The 22,760-nt window shown below is 41.2% G+C and overlaps 1 protein-coding gene across 3 annotated transcripts in view; it reads right to left on the bottom strand.

The window, feature by feature from the left end:
* Positions 1-22,281, bottom strand: part of GALNT6 (polypeptide N-acetylgalactosaminyltransferase 6) — a 69,068-nt gene extending 46,787 nt beyond the window's left edge. The window contains exon 1 of one of the 3 annotated variants that reach the window (XM_042455888.1): positions 22,202-22,281. The gene's annotated coding sequence lies outside the window, so the exon portion shown is untranslated. Of the gene's footprint in view, positions 1-5,813; positions 5,884-21,873; positions 21,957-22,201 lie in introns of those variants that run through there. The other 2 variants (XM_042455887.1, XM_042455889.1) reach the window with 2 other exon arrangements.
* Between the last annotated feature and the right edge of the window lie 479 nt (positions 22,282-22,760).

Raw genomic sequence — 22,760 nt, 5'->3', positions numbered from 1 at the left:
AGCCCGTCCCCTTTGACCAGCCGGCAAATGGCTGGCTGGCAAAAGGAGGGGACGAGCTCCTGCTTTAGAGCCCCCCGCACGCGGGCGGGAAAGCCCTGGCTCCAGAGGTGCGGTGGCGGTGGTGGTGCTGCTGCCGAGAAGGAGGAAGAAGGTGGAGCCGGAGGAGGAGGTGGGTTGGTGCTGCCCATCAGTCAAAGGAAGGGAAGGAGGAGGTGGTTTGGCGCCGCAGCCAGCCGCATTAGCGGCAGCGGGAATGGCCGCAGGAGCGGGCCCCGAACCGGGACCAATGCATGGCTGGGGGCCAAACCGGACGGGGAGGGCCCCCCAAAAGCGGGATTTTCCCGGCGGTCACCGGGATATGGCATCCCTACTTAAAGGCTTTATTAACTGTGATCACCAGTTTTAACTGTGTTCTAGACTGAGGATCAAGGTAAGCTACATCTCCTCCACCTTCTGCTATAATGTATTGCTTATTTCCTTTTCATGGGCCAAATTAACTTTTTTTTTTACTAAGCCGATCCCTTGTCTGCAATAAATTTTTCATACGACACAATGCATTTATGCCTGGTCCCTTAGGAGAAACTACAGATTGTATAATAAGACTAAATCTGAAAGTGTGCTTTGATATGTAGAGAAAGTTGAGAAACAGCCCTCCAGATGATGCTCAATTGCAGTCTGCACCAGCATGGGGATGATGAGAGGTACAGTCCAACAGGATCTGGAGAATGTCAGGATTAAGGATCAAGACAATCTTCACAGTTCTGATTATTTGCTCCTTCAAGATATATTTCTTCACACACAGTAATGCAGTGCTCCCAAACAATTTGGCCCTTTCCAGATACTTTATACTATAAATCTTAGCAGTTCCACTCAGCCTGACCAAGCATCAGGTATGACAGGACATCTGGGGAGCATTCTGTCAGAGGAGGCAGCTGTGATGCTCTGGTGAACAGTCAGCAGCGGGAATGAGAGAAAGCACCAATTTCCATCTGCACAAAATGAAGCAAATAAATGGATATTTCCACTGCGATTACTCCTCTCAGGAGGAGCAGCAGCAAAAGGAAGCAGTAAGCTGCTTGGGGAAGGGGTTCTTGCTACTCTTGCTCCGAGCAAGAACATCAGGCAAGTGAGAACATGCAAGCTGGTAGAAAATCGCACATCTCTTTTGGATAAGGAGCCAATGTAACTAATAATGACAGACATAACTCAGTGCTTTACTTCCATAGGGGATTTTGTTCTGTTTGGTTGTAGGTTACTTTAGCTTTTAAGCCACTGCATTCTTTACCAATGCCTTTGTTGTGGGTAAAGATTTAAGGTTAATTACCGTAAGCTAACTTGAGTGGCCAATTAAGTACACAGGTGGGATGCAAACAGAACAAAACCAAACCCTCTCAGACTGATCTCCTTGACTAGAAGGGGGGGAAAAAACCACATACACATTGTCTGGATGAAGCACATCTACATCTCTGACGATAATTCGTTTTTGTTTATAGGAAGAATAAGGAAGTAGTTCTTTTCTATGTGGCCAATGCTATTTAGACTTGGTAGCAAGACTTTAATAACCAATACTCAATATACAGGGCGGCATCACCAGGCACTTGGCAAGGCCTACACTTTAGCAGGAGGGTCTATTGCTGATCACCAGAGCTTAGCCTAGTGGCTGCTTCTCTTGCCATTGCTGCTTGTTCTGCATCTCCAGTACAAGCAAGCAGCTGAAGTAAGCAGTAAAAACAGCAGCTATTGTTGCCTGTTCACCATCAGCCCTCTTTCTCTATGATAAGAGGGTGGATTGGAAGTTGGTTGGTTAGAAGGAGAGTAGCCAGCCCACTGATGATCCCCTAAAATCTGGAGCTGGTACTAACACCCCAATATTACACAAATTTAGATGCATCTAAGCCACAGGTGAGGAATATGTACCTCTCCAGATGCTGTTAGACTGCAACTCTTAGCCAATATAGCCATAAGGAATCATGTGGGCTTGTTGTTGTGCACCTGCAAGTAATTTCTGATTTATAGCCATCTAAGGCAACACTATCATGGGGTTTTCTTGGCAAGATATAGTCAGAAGAGGTTTGCCTTTGCCCTCCTCTGGGGCTAAGAGAGTATGATTTGTCCAAGGTTACCCAGTCGTATTCCATGGCTAAGTGGGGATTTGAAACACACTCTCCAGAGTTAATGTCCAATGCTCAGACCACTATACTACACACTCTCTTTTCATGGGGACTACATTCCAATAATATTAGATGGGCCTATGCCCTTTAATTTTAATAGGATTTGGTATAGCTAACCTATGCATAGGATCCAACTACAGCTACACTTCATACTTACAAATCTGCTTTATCAATTGAAAATTAAAATTAAGAACTGAATACTTTGAGGTGGTATCCCCAAATTCACACAAAAAGGACAGAGGTAATTTATCAAGATTTATACAAAAGGTATTAGGTTGCTGTCTAAAAATTACTGGGTGATCTAGGTACTGTATCTTAATATATATAGACCAACATACCTAGATTCTGCTAACAAAACAAAGCTGTTAACTAAATAACCAGATATTACTCTACCATAGTTATTGCCATTATAGACTGTGACAGGGGGAGGCCTCTCCCTACCATACATAGTGTGCCTTCATGATATGTCCGGCTGATCCGACTTTTCACTTCCACATAACTCTTCTGCGTCTCATTTCTGCTTGAAGTGAAACAGTTTTTGTTTTGGCTATGTTGTTGTTGTTGTTATGTGCCTTCAAATCATTTCTGACTTATAGTGACCCTACAGCAAACCTAGCATGAGGTTTTCTTGGTAAGAGTTGTTTAGAGAGGGTGACTTGCTCAAGGTCACCCAGTGAGTTTCCATGGCTGAGTCCCTAGCCAGGTCTACAGAATAATAGTCCAGTGCTCAAACTATACCATGGTGGCTCTGTGTTGAAAATATGTCTCAATTTCATACAAAATCTGCTTAAGGGAACATGGACAAGATGTGAGCAGAAATGTGTGACAGTTCCTAGAATTTATTTAAAACGATTTTGCAATGTTCCTTCTCTTGTCTTTTACTAAACTTCATCTTTACACAATCCTTTTAAGTGGAGATGCCAAGGGATGAGCCTGAGATTGTTTATTATAGATGGAAAGAATATTTGCCTCTGTTTGTTTCCTGACTGAAAATTCAATCAGAAAGAAACAATGGTGAGAATTTGGTGGAGTTTTCACCCAGTAGTCACATATCCCAAAAGTTTTCCAGGAAATAATTTTGCAGAGAAGTATACTGTAGTATACTTTTTTGGGTGAGAGAACAGTGAGGCTTTGTATAATACACACTGTTTCCAGATATCCATTTGTGTTTTGTTCTGCAAGAGTGCTGCTTTTTATGTAGAAAACAACTATCTTGCATAACAAAAATCTTTTGCAAAACCTTAGTATTAACCAAATGTCCAAAAAACACAAACAAGGCCCTCCTGATTTTTTTTTAAATAGTATTATGATGATGATATTGATGCTTCTTATTCTTTCTCCTCTATCTGGCTATTATTACCATTTCTCCAACCTTCTTATTAGAACAAAATTGTCTGTTTTAATTTAAGCATTTTAACATTTATTGGCAGATATTCACTGTTAGACCAATATCATGGCAATTGCTTCTTAATCACCTTATTTTATAGTGCAAAGAAATGTCATTCAGAAACAAATCCTTCCATCATAAGTTCAACCCAAACAACTTGTTTTGAAAGATCACCTTTAAAAAAAGAACAATTATTATTTAAGCTAGTGGCTATAACATCTGAAGTCTAATTTCCTAGTTAATTTTCTGATTTAGTCCTATATTGGTATAGTCTTGTAGTCCTATATATAGCTTATCAACTTGTCAATATAATTCCCAGAGCCAGCAATTGGAAAATCCCCTTGGGTAGGGAAATTCCCAGTTTGCCTATTACAAGGGAATTCCTCTGGTATTATTCCACATCCTTGCTGGTTGTGGTCTTCATCTGAGTGAGATGAATCAATACAGTGAGATGAGTAGAAGAAAAGACACCTGAGTCTGGCTCCCTTTTCATGAGATAAAAACTGAGAGCAAAAAAGTGCACCTGTAGTACCAAGTGCAAGAAATGTGGGTATGAGTTAGAATCAAAACATTCATGCAAAAAAACAAACAAACAAACAAACAAACAAAAACAAACAAACAACAAAACAAAACAAAAAACCAGTTTAAACAAAATAAAACAAAAAAACCCCAAGGTTTTTTTAAAAATCCCCAGTGCTCTGGAAAACATAGCAATCTTGAACACACACACACACACACACACACACCTGACACATAATTCTGCTGTGCAGGGCTGCTGTTTTCTGTGCAAGCGTTTTGTGGTGCAAGATTGGTGCTTTTGCATAAAAATCACACATGACTGCCTGGAAACAGTATTTTTGTCTAAAATGCCCCACTCCAAATTGCCATGCAAAAACTAAAAAAATAAAAACTTCACATGGATTCCTGTGCAGAATAATGAGATGTGCAGATAATAGGTGAGAACTGCACAGAAATACAGTGGACCTTGTTATACGCTGAGGTTTGGTTCCAAGTTCCCCCGTGGATAACAAAATCCGTGGATGCTCAAGTTCCATTAAATATAATGACACAGCAAAATGTGTCCCTTATAAAAAATGGAAAATCAAGGTTTGATATTTGAAATTTATACTTTTTTAAAAACATTTTCAAACTGTGGATGCTTGAACCCGTGTATAAAAAATCCGTGTATAAGAAAGGTTGACTGTACTGTATATATATTCATTTTCTCTGCAGCAGGGAGAAAACTGTGGAAATTATTTATCCTGGCTTGTCAGAATGAAACAGTAAAATATTTACACCCCTACTTGCCAATGAGCAAAGTATGCCCTCTGCCAACAAGGCTTTTGTCTTTCAACCTCACATAAAAGGTCAACTTACGGGAAAATTCCTTTTGTGGCCACAATCTCCCAGCCAACATGGACACAAAATACAATGCACCCCCCCAAACAACTGACTTCTCCCATATTAAAGTGATAAAATCAATTAAAAGCAAGAAAGATTATATACATGGTGAAATCCTATGAAGCTGCATCTCAATGATAAGCCAAGGTAAATGGATAAATATTGAAGGTCTGCACCTGAAGATACAGATATCCATTAATAAATACTGAACATCTGTATCTGAAGATACAGGTTGTTGTTGTTGTTGTTGTGTGCCTTCAAGTAATTTCTGACTTATGGCAACCCCTATCATGGGGTTTTCTTGGCAGGATTTGTTCAGAGGAGGCTTGCTATTTCTCTCCTCAGAGGTTGAGAGCATGTAACTTGCCCAAGGTCAACCAATGGGTTTCATGGCTGATTGGGGAATTGAACCCTGGTTTCTAGAGTTATCGTCCAATACTCAAACCATCATGTCATGACAGCTATCCAGACATAAATGACTAGATGCAGACCAAAACAATTCTTATCGAATATGAAAGAGCTTGGTCAGATCCTCAATATCAGAAATACAGTACTCACTAAAAAGAACTCGCTTAAAAAGAAAAAGAGTGAATAATAATCACTGCAGTATTGAAGCACTGTTTCAAATGCATTAGCTAACCAATTCATGGGAAGTAAAGAAAATAAATCATACTAAGATAAGCATGTAGAACCCACATCAGATTTAAGCTATGTGTAACCCATTTGACATGGAGAGAAATAATCACCGATATGCATCTGCACCAATAAAGGCTGCAAACTGTTTAGAGTTCTGTCTTACTTTGCATTTTGTAAAACACACACACACTTGCACACAATACACAAAAACTCTTTACCTCAAGTAAGACAAGAAGATGTCCTGCTGGAAACTTTTCCCCTTGCTTTTGAATAAACTGTAAATTGTTCTGTGCCCTGGTTACCAAAACAAAGAGACAATGACTACATCCTGAAGGTTTGTTCCAACAAGTACAGATCTATCCAATCAATTGTTGAATGGTGAGTCAACAGAGAGGTAAATCCCAGTAACTGAGTGGGTCTAAACTAGCCAGGATTAACCACAGGATTTAGGTCAATAAGTCACTGGTGCCTAGTAGAAACCAAATGCACATGAGGGAGTAGGCTCAAGTCTACGAAAGCTCATGCTACCAACTTCTATCTTCCAGTTAGTTTCAAAGGTGCTGCAAGATCCCTTTGCATAGCAGAAATCATGACTATAAAAAATCAAAACAAACCCAATCAATCAACCGACAAAAGCAAACCACACAGGGGACATTTATTTTTTAAATCAGTCGGCCCTCCACATTCCTAGGTTTAACTTTTGTGGATTTGATTATTCACAGATCATCTTCCACTTTTTCTGCTGCTGTCCTGCACTACTTTTCATAGGGACTTATAAGTCTTGCCTCATGTTTGCAGTCTCGCTCAACTCTTGCAAGACTGCAAATATACTGCAAGGCTTGTAAGTCCTTATTAAAAACGGCATAGGGCAGCAGCAGCAGAGGTGGTGGCAAGCCCCGCCAGCCACCCGCTTCTGCTTTGTGAAGGAACTCTGTCGCCTCAAAGGCATCTAAGGTGGATTGAATCCATGGATTCTACTTTGTGCGTGTGTGTGTGTTAAATATAGTTGGGATGGTGGTGGCTAACGATATTCAAGGTTTCCCCACTTTTGCGGGGGTCCTGTGCCCCTAATCCCCACAAATGTGGAGGGATGACTATATATCCCATCTTTCCCCCCAGGAAGAGACCCAAAGTGGTTTACACAAAAACTAAAAGAAAGCAGCTAAAAGAAATATATAACACATACATAACAAATAAACAGCCAATCCAATTTAAAAATTAATTTTAAACAATTAAAAATAACATTCAACACATATTACAGAATACAGCATGCCCACTGAATATGCTTCTGCTCCAACCAGTTAAAACTGAAGGCCTTATTTACCAAGGTCTGCCAATGAAAGAGGGGACTACCTGAACTTCCCTTGGAAAGGAGGTTCAAAGATCATAAAACCTAAGCAAATTTATATGGGGAGATAGCAGCTTTCCTGATAGACTGAACCTAAGCTGTTTAGGGCACTTTGAATTGTGTCCATAAACAGTCCAGAAGACAGTGAAACTGTTTCGGCAAACCAGGTCCAAAGGCAGCCCCCACATAGAAAGCATTACAGTAATCCAAACAGAAAGTAATCAAAGCATATGTTACTGTGGCCAGACCTGACATCACCAGGAAGGGATGCAGCTGAAGTTTTTTTTTATTGTACAAATGAATGTCTGGCCACTACTGAAAATGTCCAACTTCTTTTTTGGTGATGCAAAAAATACTCACAAATTCTCTCATTCTTGATGAGGAGTGCTTTGACATATGTAGAAAATGGTGTGCCATTAAGTCCCCCCCCCTTTTCATTTTGAATTCTTTTTCTTGGAAAACAACACTTTTATGCAGAAAACTGCTTCTGTGCAGAAAATGTTTGCTTATCTGCAAGTGATCATCTGCCTATGAGCAAGTAATCGGAGAAAAACATTGGAAAGTATTTTTTCCACACACCCAAAAAACAGAAATAGGAATGTGAAATAACCCCTGTATTCTTACCCGACAAGAAGAACCATCTTTCTTTCATGCAAAAAATTAAAGAATCAACAATGTATAACCTTACTCTTTATCACCTCTCTCACCAATATCTTGCAACCATAACCTGCTGGAACTCCTTGACTATAAGTCAACCCCAAGTATAAGTCGAAGGAAAATTTTGGGGCCAAAATGACGGATTTTGATCTGACCAATGGATAAGTCAAGGGTAAAACGTAGTGGCGTGTAACAATGAATTTAAAGAATGAAGCAAAGGAAAACAATGCTGAGGAACATACAAAATTCTAGCAGGTTATCATTGTTTGTGATCACACTAAAGGCTGAATGGATGAGAGAACAGAAGGGGGTCAGTGCTTCCAGGACAGATTATGCTCTTGCCTTTCACCAGGGGATGGTTTCCTTTTTTATAGGAGTTAAAGTACAGGACTTACACTGACCCATGGATACATCGATCCAGCTTTTTGTAGTCAATTTTTGACTAAAATTTCTAGACTTATACATGAGTACAGTATATACTGTAATAGGAAGGAGCGCCAATGCAAGTTCCCTGCAATGCTGTAATGAGAATTGGCAATAAAGCCAATACTAGACGCCATGTGCAATTTGGATTAAGCCCAGAACAGTCCTTCACTGGTGGATTATGGGGCTTCTACTATAGCTGTGTACATCTCCTAATATGTGGCATACAAAATAGATGGAAGAATGGTAAATTGGGAAAATGGAAAGGAAGGGTGGTCAATGGCACACCACGCGTCAATTTGAAACTCATTAGTTGTTGTTTTTTTAATCCACCAGGAAAGCATCAAGCTTAAAAAAACCATCCTGGGAATAGTGGGTAAAGCTCAAGGAGAGAAGAGACACACAACAGTTGGCACATTCATCAGTTTTCTTTCAAGCATGAAGGTAAAGGCTCATTTGCCCTTAAACCATGAAATCTGAGAACTACAGGAGCCCGCATTGTGCTACTGCATCCTAGTTTGAACTTTAACTCAGCAAAAAATTCCCCAAGAAAACCCTCTATGTACCCATTGGAAAGCCAGCCAAAACTGAAGGTTGCTGTTACACTTTTGCAATGACGTTTCATATCATAGTTGTGAGATAAAAACCACAGTTACTGTTAACTCAGATTATCTTTTTGAGCAATCAAGATACACTTGTAATCCTTTTGCTGCAGGCAACACAAAGGACTTAAAATAATGTGCCAACATTCCAGGATAACTGGGATTTCAAAGTCGCTATCAGTAGTGACAAAGAAAGGAAAACAAAGCAAAATGGCTCTCTTTCTCTAAGCTATACTGTCTACAAGAATGGTAGCACTGTGAATCAGAGGTGTACATACTTCCTACAACATCAAGGAGGTCTCTATTAATATCCATATCCATTGTCCTTCAAACCCATAATTTTCAGCAACTGGATGCCCTCCAGATGCTTTGGATTGCAACTCCCATCCTCTCAAGCCAACTTCAATTGAGAGAATGTGGTTCACCCAAGGTCAACCTGTGGGTTTTTGCGCTCAAGTGCCGAATCGAACCCTGATCTCTAGAGTTGCAGTCTAACACTCAAACCACTACACCATACTGACTCTAGACTAGAGGAACATACCTAGTCTCTTCCATTCCCATTTTATCCTTATGACAACTCTATGAGATAAGGTACACCAAGTAGAGTCTCTGATCCTACAATCACTCAGGTTTGCCTTTTTCATAAAGATCAAGCCTCTGCAAGTTCATGTATTTTGTTTACACAGAGCTTCTTTCAACAGTGATGGGGAAAGCTAACCTATATGCTGCATGCAGTCTAGTCCTTATTCTATGGCCTTCTCAAATGAAACCTAAAATCTTTGCCACTCAATTTTATTCTTCAAAAAATTAAATTGAAAAGTTGACAAAAACACCAGAATTAGTCATTTTTAAACATAATACTTCAATGAGCAAAATACTTTATAACCTATGCCTGGCCTTGCCTTTTGTAACACTTCTGAGTCTCAGAACACTGGTCCCTCCTGTTTTAAAGAAGAAACTGAAGCTCAAAGAGCAATTTCCCTAAGGGAAATTCAAAGGGAAGAAAGTTGGGGGGGGGGGGACCAGAACAAAACTCCACCAGCTTCATTTTTTTAAGGTCAGGCTGCTGACAGAGACAACAGATAAATGTCTAGTACAAATACTAATATTCTTAGCAGAATTTTTTTCTTTAGTTTCATATCTTACGCAGGACTTCATCTGGAGCCAATGTACAGTATTCTCCTTTGGGGAAATCTCATACACAACAGAGGCTGCATCTGCACTGCAGAAATAATCCAGATTGCCACCACTTTAACTGCCATGGCTCAATGTTATTAAATTCTAGGAACTGTAGTTTGTTGTGGCAACAGAGTTCTCTGACAGAGAAGGGTAAATGTCTCACAAAACTACAATCCCTGAATTCCATAGCATTGAGTCATGGCAGTTAAAGTGATGTCAACCTGGATTATTTCAGAAGTGTAGATGAGCCAGAGAGACAGAAAGAGAGAGAATATGCACACATTCAACACGTGATGTCATCTAAACTGTTGTTTCTGCACAAGAACCATATGGAAGCTGATGTAAATGCCCCCATTTTACAGGTGAGCCACTGAATTTGTGACATGTGTCCTATACATTTGAACCAAGGGCCTCCAGAATCAAGTCGCAGACTGCAATTCTAATCATAATGTACACAGACCTAATATCTACTGAAGATCATGGGACCATTGGAGACTGGTGATTTTCATGTCAGTCAGATGCTGAATCTGCTCTGACTTGCAGCAAAGGTGCTCTCAAAGGAGGCTCCCATCTTAGTGGGTGGTGATCTGCTTCAGGTTGTCATTTGAACTTTAAAATAACCCAAATTGCTAATCCTATTCTAATCTGGAGAGAAAAGGGTTCAGTACCTTTTAAATTTAAATTTAGTATCTTGGGTAGTTCCTTTAAAAATCTGACAGCTGGGACCAGATTCACAACCCCAATGAGATGGAAACCACCACTCGCCACTGAATGGAACTTATTTTTAACAAGTACAGCACTAGAAACACAGTCTACTCCTTGTTATTATTGTGTGCCTTCAGGTGGTTTCCAGTTTATGTTGTCCTAAGGCAACAATATCATGGGGTTTTCTGGGGCTGAGAGAGTGTGACTCACCAAAGGTTACCCAGTGGGTTTCCATGGATGAGTGCCGAATTGAACCCCAATCTCCACCACTCATACTATACCACTCTGGCTCTCTGCACCAATATGTACAGCAAACAAACTATTTTCTTAGCATCTTCAATAAAACTAGTAACTGTAGACAAAGGCCCCTTTCACACTACACAAATGTAGTACTGTACTATGATTTCACTTTAACTGCCATGTCTGCATTCAGTGGAATTCCAGGATTTGTAGTTCGCTCAGAGGCAGAGTAAGTCACAAATTCCAAAGACTTGTCACCCCAGGATTCTTTTCACCAGAGTTTCTTGACACTAGTAAAACAGTTTTTTAAACAATTTTCTTAATATTTTCAAATTTTCTTTCCATTCCTAGTGGAGGACACTGTCCTGTTGCCAAGGGATGAAGATTGCACTGCCGAGACCCATTAGCTTTTGTAGTCATCTTGCCCTATCCTTTTGTTGCTGTGTGATTCAAATTGTTTCCGATTCATGACGAGCCTCCCATGGGGTTTTCTTGGCAAGATTTGTTCAGAGGAAGTTTGCCATTGCCTTCCCCTAGGGCTGAGAGAGTGTGACTTGCTCAAGGTCCCTCAGAGGGTTTCATCCCCAAGCTGGGAATTGAACCCTGGTCTCCAAAGTCATAGTCCAACACTCAAATCACTATGCCATGCTGGGTCTATCCTACAACAGGCAGGAAAATGTTCTGGTCTATTTTTCACAACATCCCGCACCACTGATGAAACACAGGCATAACAAATTGGTTGCTATGATAGGAAAATGGTGCACTCCATGGGATGTGCCTCAAAATCATCTAGAAGTGCTATTCAAAATGGGAGCGTTAGGACTGATGCCTAATGGGCACAGATACAGTGTCAGTCCCTGAAACAGTGGGAAAAATGTAATTGCCTGTCCTTGAGAGTGGGAAATCTTTGGTAACAGCCACTGAATCCATCACACTGGCTTACAGAAATCTTCCACTCAGTATCCTGAGATCAGTGCACAAGTGAGAAGCTCTGCTTAAACTGTGCAGGCAGGATTAATGAATGTAACTGTTTTTGAGACCAGAACAAAACCACTCACCTTTGTTCTTTCCTTTTAATTTTTAAACACTTTATTAAATTGTAAAGCACAACATCAAGCAAAACAGTAATCCTTTCCCCTATTATCTTTCCCTCATCTGCAATTAATTCTACAAAAAGTGAAAAGAATAGCATAAAATTAATTCTTGTCCAGATCTCCCACTGTAACATAAAATAGAACATTATAGTAATAGAGTTGATAAGATTGAACAGTCCAATTTATCCAAATTAGAACTCCTCTTTCAAACTGCATTTATTTTTGCCATTCTACCCTATACTTATCTGAAAAATTAGTATCTGTGTTTTCATCATTAACACGATGAATGAATGGATACCAATTTAAATAAAATGCATCTGGTTAAACTTTTCTTTTACTCAATAAGATATTATGGGACAATTTTTCCATAACAGCTATAAACTATACAGTATATTTTATACCATTGCTGTTGTTGTTGTGTGCCTTCAAGTAATTTCCAAACCTATCACAGGATTTTTTGGGGCTGAGAATGTATGACTCACCCAAAGTTACCCAGTATGTTTACAACGTCAAGCAGGAAATTGAACCCTGGTCTCCAGAGTCCTAGGCCAATGCTCAAACCATTACAGCACACTGGCCCTCTTTTTACACATACAGTAGTAAATAATTTTTTCATCTTTCCACCCTTCACCTATTATCAATTGATTTACTACAATGCAAAAATACTGCAAGACTGTTATTGTCTTCTTTTCAGAAAGACCTAGTAGGCCTAGTTTAGAGTCTTTTACTTTTGATATCTTCAGAAAAAGGAAAGTTCTTGAATAGTTAAATCCCAGAAGGAACTAACAATTGGGTGCTCCTAGGGTCAGACCCACATCCCTTCAAAAAAGACCTTTAATTCTGGAGATCTGGAGTGGTGTTCTACACCATGGGTGTAATAATTTTAGTGAGCTTTCCACAATCTGGGCTGATACTGATCAAAATCATTTTTAGGACTAAATTTTGGCCCAGATTCAGTTTCCTGCAACTCATTGCCAGGTAATTTTAAACCCACATTATTCCACCTTGATAAAAGACTTCAAAGCAAGCTGTCATTAAAAGATGGTAAAATTACAGGTTTACATTTACATAAGTATTAAAAATGCTTTGCAAAATATGACAGACTGTATTAGTAGCCCAGGCCTTTCCCGGAACAGCAGTTTTGCTTCCACACCAAAAGGCATGGTCAGAGTTTAAATGTACTAAAAGGAAAGGCAGCAAATTCTTCCACAGGTGTTGAACAACCCCAGTCACTGTTCAAACCAAGTTCTGCCCTCATCTTGCAACCCTGGAGCAAAATGTGGCCCCCAAGGCTGTTTTTCTGGGGACTGCCTGGGTCACAAAAGGGGTGGATTGCCTTTCGTGGGAGCTGCCAGGACTTGTAGTTCACCTTTTAAATAGGTTGTGGGTTTCCTCTGCACTGTTTTAACATTCAAATCAAACCATTTTTTAAAACCTGCACTTCTGGTTTTGTTTTCTGGCCTGTTATTTTTGACAGTCCATAGGGACCGTATAGCACCCTGGGGCAGAAAATTGCCTCCCCAAGCCCTACATTTTGATTTTAGACTTCAGACTGTATGCTGCAGGCAGATTTTATCTGTATTTTGGTTGATGACTATGCAAAATGCTGTGTAAACTTACAGTGCTATATAAACAAACTTTAATAATAGTAATATGGCAGTTGTCCACCCCTGCCCTACAGTGGGTACCACCATGGTAGGCCAGTCTACAGTCCACCCCTTCCTCTATCATTGGGCTGTTAGAAAGTGGAACACGCTGCCTCAGAGAGTGATAGAATCTCCTTCTTTTGAGGTTGGATGGTCATCTGTCAGGAGTGCTTTGCTTGTGTATTCCTGTATGGCAGGGGGTTGAACTGGATGCCTCCTGTTGTCTCTTCAAACTCTAGGATCCTATCTCTGCTCCTATGATTTTTATGCAATGTGTTTGTGACACAAACAGGAAACTATTAGCCCTACAACTTCCATGACTCAAATACCACCAATGGTAAGGTATTATGGGAGTTGCATTCTAAAACATTTGAAGAGACAAGGATTCCCACTCCCTGGTATATGACAATTAGGACTTCATCTCCTACAGTTCATACTAGAATGTTGTTGTTTTTGAAAAAAACTATGTACAGAGGAAAATCTTTATTGATTCTATTTTAGTTAACTGGCCAGGTTGTTCAGTTTCTTTTTCTGGGCCCTTCCTCTTTTCTGATGTAAATCCATTAATTACAGTACTTCTAGTGCTGCTGAATTTTGAGCAGTTGCAAATGCTATTTAGCAAGGTTTGTGTACAAGCTATCACCCTTCCCCATTCGGAAGTGTAATTTTTTTTCTATAGTGCTAGTCAGAGACTGCAATAAAGATTGATTAGCTCATTGATTGATTGTGTGTGTATAAGTGTGTGTGTGTAGAGAGAGAGAGAGAGAGAGAGAGAGAAAGGGCTGAGATTTTAAGGTACAAATCCTGATGATACTGACATTTTCAAAGACTCTTTGGTATTCCTGCCACCCTCCCCACTGAGTTGCAAACCATTCGCCAATATGAAAAAGGTAGAACACCCTAACAAGTTTAGTGTTGCATCAGCTAACTCTGTATCAATGGAAAGCTCTTATCTTTAAGCAGGTAGCAGATGCTAATTTTTCCACACAGACTGGTTTCCTACTATGAAGCTTAACCCTCAGTTTGTTAGAAAGTGTTAAACTTCTACCTTCTGGACATCTGGAAAAAGAGCATGGCCTCATCAGGGCTCCCTCCGCAAATATGTGTGGGTCAAATACACTCTTATTACTATGCAACTACGACAAAATTCAGTCTTGCCATGAAAAATCAGCCTGATCACTGAGGAAATCTGGGGATCTTTAGAACACACATGCTGAGGGAAACACCTTGCTGTTTTGTTACTTGTGCCAGTCGCAAATATAAAGTCAGACTTTTACTTCATAGCACAAAACTGTTGTCAACATTGACTGGCAGCAGCACGCCAGCTTCCTTCCTTGCCCTGTGTGGAGTTGTGGGGAACTCAAGCATGGAGTTTCTGCAAAGCAAGAAGTATGTGTTCTGCCACTGACTGACAGGTCCCACCTAACCATGAGGAATGCAGCCAGGCAGTTTTAAACTCTCAACTTTTTATGCTGCCCCTTCCACTGTTTCAGTGTTTGTGGGCACAGCTCCAAGATGTAGTAGCTTAGCCCTTCTGTGTTGGGTACCTTCCTGTGCCATCAGCTGAACAGGAGCCTGTGTGTCCGTCCCCAAAAGCACCACCAGACTGATGATGATGCTATTATCATTATTATTATCATTATTATTTCTATCCTGATTTCCCCGCAGATTGGAAATCAAAGCAGCTTACAATGAAACATTATTTAAAATCTACAAAATATAAAAGTTTAAACACAATTAAACAATAAGACAAAAATGAAACTTTCAGTAGAATATGAAAATGTTTCTGCTTGGGGTGGGGGTAATATGTCATCCAGAATCTCCCAAACAACACAATTCTGCAAACTATACAGCAAAAATAGTAATACTAATATATTTTCAAAGATCTAGTCTGCTCCTAAATTTCCTATGCTATGTACCAGTATATCATCCCTTCCATTCATTATGTAAGTCCCTCCCCATCCATTCTGGAAAAACTTGTGATAAATTAAAATCCTTCTTAATCTATTTCACCTTGTGGGCCTTTCCCAAATGCTTACATTTAAAAACTAAGTATTAAAGCAGAATAATTCAGGAGGAACTTCCTGAAATATCTGCATGGTGAATCAAACAATCTTAACAGATAAGGAGCCCCATTTGAGTTTCTCTAACAACCTTTTCCTTTAATGCACTCTTTCAGCTACAAGACATTTTAAATTAGAATCATAGAATCGTAGAGTTGGAAGAGACCACAAGGGCCATCCAGTCCAACCCCCTGCCATGCAGGAAATCCAAATCAAAGCATACCTGACAGATGGCCATCCAGCCTCCATTTGAAGACCTCCAAGGAGGGAGACTCCACTACACTCCTAGGAAGTGTGTTCCACTGTCCAACAGCCCTTACTGTCAGGAAATTTCTCCTAATGTTGAGGTGGAATCTCTTTTCCTGCAGCTTGCATCCATTGCTCCGGGTCCTAGTCTCTGGAGCAGCAGAAAACAAGCTTGCTCCCTCCTCAATATGACATCCCTTCAAATATTTAAACAGGGCTATCATATCACCTCTTAACCTTCTTTTCTCCAGGCTAAACATACCCAGCTCCCTAAAGCGTTCCTCATAGGGCAAGGTTTCTAGACCTTTCACCATTTTAGTCGCCCTCCTTTGGACACGCTCCAGTTTCTCAATGTCCTTTTTGAATTGTGGCGCCCAGAACTGGACACAATATTCCAGGTGGGGCCTGACCAGAGCAGAATATAGTGGCACTATTACTTCCCTTGATCTAGACACTATACTTCTATTGATGCAGCCTAAAATCGCATTGGCCTTGTTAGCTGCCGCATTGCACTGTTGACTCATGTTCAACTTGTGGTCTACTTGGACTCCTAGATCCCTTTCACATGTTGTCTCCTTAAGCCAGATGTCCCCCATCCTATATCTGTGCATTTCATTTTTTCGCCCTAAGTTTTCGCCCTTACATTTCTCCCTGTTGAAGTTCATTCTGTTAGCTGTGGCCCAGCTTTCTAGTCTATTCAGGTCATTTTGAATTTTGATTCTGTCCTCTGGAGTATAAGTATAAATACTAATTAGAACACCCAATCCCAGTGTAGATGGGATAGCTAATTCATTAGTTAGGACTCTTGTGTGTTTGATAATTGCCCATGAATCGGACTTTTCACCAGATGAAGCTTCCCACTGCACCACATCACTACCATCCAGAAAAACTTCACCAGTTAAATTTCTGTCCACCATTAAAAGCACAGGAATATTGGGAGAAAAGAGCTGGCAATCATAGCCCTGCAGCAAATTGCTGAATTCATCTAATGAACATGAAATCCTGCACATGTCAACTTAGAAGTATACTCCTTTGAATGTAATGGGACTTACTTCCACTTAAGGGTGTATCAGAAATTTAGACATTGCGCTTTTTGGAAGGTATATATTTGTTTATATCAGGGATTTATATCCCACCTTTATCCCACAATGGGATTCTTATAGAGAGCTGTGGTGCCAATTTTTCTAGTCCAGTGTGCTTGTTTTCTTATTCTTATCAGAATCTAGTGACTAGAAGGTACATGTGCTTATAAGGTCATAAAGTCACCTTATGACTGCTCTCTCATGACCGGTGCCATGTAGTCGAACCCGTTGGATTAAACCTTGAATCATTCTCTATACAAAGGCCTAACTCAGACCAGACATGGTGGTGCAGGTTCTTCTCAAGGGGGACCTCAATGGGTGCTACTAATGCATCAGTTTAACTGCAGTAACCACTTCAAAAGAGAATTTTACCTTTTACTGGGGCAATTACTTTTTTCAAGTCCAACCTTTCCATCAAGACATCCCAAGATGAAGGGCACGATGGTGTCTGTCTCTTGTCTTCGTATACAAAAGTTGCCTGAACCAGAAGTTAAATTGTGCTTTAACACAGGTGAGGGGACAATGAGGCCTTCCACTAAATGAGAACAACACCTATCTCAGACAGTACAGGGCAGGCAGGTAGTGCCTATAATTGTGTCCATGGCATAGTGGTTAGAGTGTTGGACTATAACTCTGGAGAGCAGGGTTTGAAATGTCGCTCAGCCATGGAAACCCACTGGATGACCTTCACCAAGTCACACTCTCTCAGCATCAGAGGAAGGGAAGAAAAGCCCAACCTGTACAATCTGGCCAAGAAAAACCCGTAACAGATTCAGCTTTGGGTTGCCATGAGTCAGAAATGACTTGAAGGCACACACAACAAGAACAACAACAAAATGAACCTCCTTGGGAGAAAGATGGAATACAGTGGATCCTTGTTATACGCTGGGGTTTGGTTCCAAGATCCCCCGTGTATAACAAAATCCGTGTATGCTCAAGTCCCATTACATATAATGACATAGCAAAATGGTGTCCCTTATAAAAAATGGAAAATCAAGGTAAATTTATACTTTTTTGGAACATTTTCAAACTGTGTATGCTTAAATCCGTGTATAAAAAATCCGTGTATAAGAAGGGCCGACTGTATATATTTAATTAATCAATGTAATAAATAAGTGTTCAGGATCCATACCAACTCTAGATTGATCTAGTAGTAAGAGCTCCCCAATTATGGAAAGTAAATACTCTATGCATATGACTACAGACACACAAAGCACAACACACAAATATCAGACAGACACAAAGGAAAGTGTGGGATTTCTGTTTCCTCAAATAATCTCTCCTTCCTTTATAAGTGAGAATAGAGGGCAACCTTTTAACCTCATCTTATTCAGAATTTGGTGGGATCATTTTTGGCTCTCATCACCTCTGTTCTAGTACACTGTGATTCACCAGTGGGTCCCTGGTAAGTTGTTCAGATTTGTCACAATTTGATCATAAATGATAAAGCTAAAATAACAACATCCACCACAATTAAAAGCATCATCCTGTGCTGTCCCTTAGAATCAAGTCTCACCTCATGCCACAGGGTTTATAATTAATATAATTAATAATTTATTATTTCTATTTCCCACCTCTTCCAATGGATCGAGATGGGATCACAGCAGATAAAATACATACAGAGCATATAAATTTACAACATTAAAACCTCGTAAAAATAACCTTCAAGTTATGGAACATACAAATAATATAATACAATACAGGTCAAGTACAATAGATGAACGTTAGGGTTAGTTTCTTATGTAGTCGGGGATAGGGAGAAGGATGGATATAGAGCTCATGTCGGCTCTGGTGAGAAGGCCTGCCGGAAGAGATTCGTCTTAATGGCTTTCTTAAAAGCAGCCAAGGTGGTAATATGATGGATCCCCTCCAGTAGGTCATTCCAGAGTTTTGGAGCAATTATGCCTATGTAAATGTCTTTGTTGAACTGAAAGATTTGAAAACTACACGAGTTGAGCTTCACATAAGACCAGAGTGGTCAGTGATGAAGGGAGGCCTTTCAGGTTTGGGATATGGTGGGTAGGGGGCAAGAGTACCCATTCAGCCCTAAATATCCTAAGGGCACCAGATCCAACCTGATCATGGAAGCTAAGCAGATACATCCCAGGTTAGTACTTGGATGGGAGACCATCAATGAATACCAGTTACTCCACAAAGGCAATGGCAAACCACCTCCTTGCCTAAGAAAATGTTATGAAATTGATGGGGTCACGGCAAGTCAACAAGCAATATGAACACACATAAACACGTACACACAGTTCACTACTATTGTCCAAATATATATCTAATGTTGTTACATGTAATTAATTCATCACAACCTCCATTTATTACAACACATGGAAACTGCAATTGCCCAATTAAAAAACAAAGACTAGAGAGTGATACGATTTGAAACAGACATCAGTTGGTAAGCCAGCCCAAAGTTTATGTAGTAAAATAAAACCACACAACAGGATCTAAACCATCAAGCACTTTAAAGGCACCTAATATGTATGATAGGGCCACCATAAGTTGAAAACTACTTGAAGGTACACAACAACAACAACAACATGTTATTTGGCCAAAAATTTGAGGAATCTTTCTGACATAAAGTTTGAAGTTTGTAACTCCAGTTAATAACACTGCATTACAAGTTTCCTAGGTTAGCAATACTGTGTGTTTTTTGACAGATTATTCATTAACTAATTTTATTTATTTTAACAATTCATTACCTTTATGCAAGTCCTGTTACTGTACTTGATTTTAACTTGCTGGGGTCCAAGGAATAATTCAACAGATGTTCTTTTGCTATAGCTATTTGGTTGCATTGTGCATGATGCTAATGCACAACAGGCCAATTGCTACACAGATCCCTCTCTGTATCTCAACAGACATTGACTTTTGTGGTGTACATGCAGTTTTACTCCCATTCTGGACAAACAAGGTTTGGTGCGATTTCAAAAGTTGCTAAACCTGTTAACCAGTCAAAAGTGGGTTGATGGTCATAGGGCCATCACAGTAAGAGTATGGGGCAAAAGTGCCCTTAAACAAGACAAGGGCATTCTCTGAAGATGCCATCCACAGATGCTGGCGAAACATCAGAAACAAACTTCTCTAGAACATAGCAACATAGTCCAAAAAACCCACAAAAAAAGTGGATGCTGGTCATGAAAGCCTTTAACTTCATATGGCAAGGGTGGCTTGCCACATTCTGAAATGAATGAACACACTGACATTCAAGAGTGTATACCCCCCTCTCACTATAAGATCACCAACTCTAGTAACTAAAACAACTTACCTGCCCACTTGATCCAGAGTGCCTTCAGGTCAATGGCACTATACTCTAATTTGTCTTTAGCTAAAAGTGGGTTTATCTAAGGTGGGGCACTCTCATGGCACCATCATCTCAGTTTTATATTCTGTTTATATTTTAAGAGAGTAGGCCAAAAAGAATGGGAAAATGACAGACAGGCTCAGTGACAGAAAGGGTGCAAATACAGGCTGAGTCTCCCTTATCTGAAATGCTTATGACCAGAAGTGTTTTGGATTTTGGAATATTTGCATCTACATCATGAGATACAGCTGGCCGTCCATCAACACGGATTCTTTATCAACGGGTCAACCACCCTTCAATGTGAAAATAGTCAGAAACATACACATTCCCAATAGCAAACCTTGATTTTGCCATTTTATATAAGGGACACCATTTTACTATAACATTGTTTATAATGGGACTTGAGCATTTATGGATTTTGATGTTCACTTGGGGTCCTTGAACCAAACTCCAGTGGATACCAAGGCCCACTATATCTTGAAAATGGGACCCAAATTGAAAGATGAAATTATTTTATGTTTTGTATACACCTCATACACGCAGCCTAAAGATAACCAGATATATAACATCTTTTACTAATTTTGCACATGAAGCAAAGATTGTCTACACTGAACCATCAGCCTCCCATGTAGACCATTTTGGAATACTTCAGATATCCAGATAAAGACTCAAGCTGTATTTGCCACTAGCAAAGAGATCAAAAAAGTGAATGCTGGGGCTTTCTAGACAGTGTTTCAGTTATAGGAGGCGGGAGCTCATGGAATCTACAAGCCCTTGTGTTGTTGCTGTTGTTGTTCTGTGCCTTCAAGTTGTTTTGATTTATGGCGACCCTAAGGTGAACCTTGGTATCCTATCATGGAGTTTACTTGGCAAGATTTGTTCAGAGGAGGTTTGCCATTGCCTTCCCCTGAGGCTGAGAGAGTGTGACTTGCCTAAGGTCACTCAGTAGGATTCATGTCTGAGTGGGAAACTGAACCCTGGTCTATAGGGTCCTAGTCTAACACTTGAACCACACTGGCTCTCCTTGTAACCAAACCATGAACACCGCAGCATTTCTAGTAGTAGTAGTTACTGGAGACAGCAAGAGGTGACCAGTTCACCACCCCAAAAACGCTCCTAGACCCACATTTGGGGGGGGGGGGGGAACACACACAACTCCAGCAGTATGGTTTAGTGGTCACAGCTTATGGCTTAGTGGTCTCTTAGCAGTATGGCTGAATGGACACAGCATCACAAGTAAGACCTTCCCCACAGGGGTCTTGGGATGAATCTCATCTCCAGGAAGAATATTAGTCTGGGAAATCAGTGTGCCAAGGGATTTTGTCCTACCTTGGGGACTAACTGAAAGAAGGAAATCTGGCCGCTGGTGCTTTGGTAGATTTGAGCCTACTTCCTCAGATGCATGGGGTGGGTGGGGGTCCAGAAAACCCCCCTCCCAAGCTCCACCTCATGCATCTGAGGAAGTTGGCTGAAGTCTACCAAAGCTGCTGCTTCCAGAGTTCTCCCTTTATTCTCCAAGGTGCAACAAAATCCCTCCAAGATCCACCAAATACATCTGAGAAGTAGGCTCAAGTCTACCAAAGCTCCTGCTCCTCCAGTTCTCCCTTAGACTCCAAGGTGCTCCTCAAAACTCTGCCCCATGCATCTGAGGAACTCGGCTCCAGTCTACCAAAGGTCTACCTTCCTGAGGTCTTCCTTTAACCTCCCAGGTGCTCCTCCAAACTCCCTCCAAGATCCAGCCCATACATCTGAGGAAGGAGGCTCCAGTCTTCAGTCTGCACATCTGAGCATCAGTCCTTGCCCCTAGTGGAGCCCCTTGCACAGCCCCCTCCTCGCTCCTTCCAGAGGCAGCGCCTCCCTCTGCTTCCCAGCCCAGCTTCGCCATCCCTCCCGGGGAAGAAAGGTCTCCTGCCTCCAGGCAGAGGAGGGGAAGCCAAAGCCATCATCCTCAGTCCCTTGGAGGGCTCCAGAGGAGAAAGACCTCAGGCACCAGCAACCACTCACTCACCTCTCCCCCGGAGCCTGGAGTGACTAACAGAGCGACCCAGGGCAGAGAGAGAGGGCTCCGGGAGGGAGGCAGCCAGCCAGCGCCTGGGAGGAGGAGGAGCCAAGGAGCAGGGAGGAGGGGCCTCAGGCGCCCAGCCTCACCTGCCCCTCCCTCCCTCCCTCCCTCCTGGCCCAGGCCTCACCTGGGACCCTCCTCCTCCTCCAGGGAGCAGCACAGGTGGACCTGCCTGCCTGCCTCTCCGCCGGGTCCTAAAGCCCCCTCTCTCCTCCTCCTCTCCCCGGGGGGGGGGGGCCCCCCCCCAAAGGGGAGAGAAGCAACATCAGGGTCACTGCAGACTGGGTCAGCCAGTAAAATCAGCAGGGACAGCAAAACGGCCTGGGCCCAAAATGCTGCTTGAAACCCTGACCTCCTGGACCATGCCAACAACTCTCAGGTCAGGAGGCACAGGGAAAGCCAGCCACTGAGATCCACAAACACCTGGACAACTGCAACAGGAAAGAGCAAACCCTGAAAGTTTCTTGAAAGTCCTAATCAAGACCTAGCAAGTGCAAAGGAAAAC

The sequence above is a fragment of the Sceloporus undulatus genome, chromosome 2 (genome assembly GCF_019175285.1).
Source record: "Sceloporus undulatus isolate JIND9_A2432 ecotype Alabama chromosome 2, SceUnd_v1.1, whole genome shotgun sequence".
NCBI lineage: Eukaryota > Metazoa > Chordata > Lepidosauria > Squamata > Phrynosomatidae > Sceloporus > Sceloporus undulatus.
This window is presented reverse-complemented; position numbering and strand designations above follow the sequence as displayed.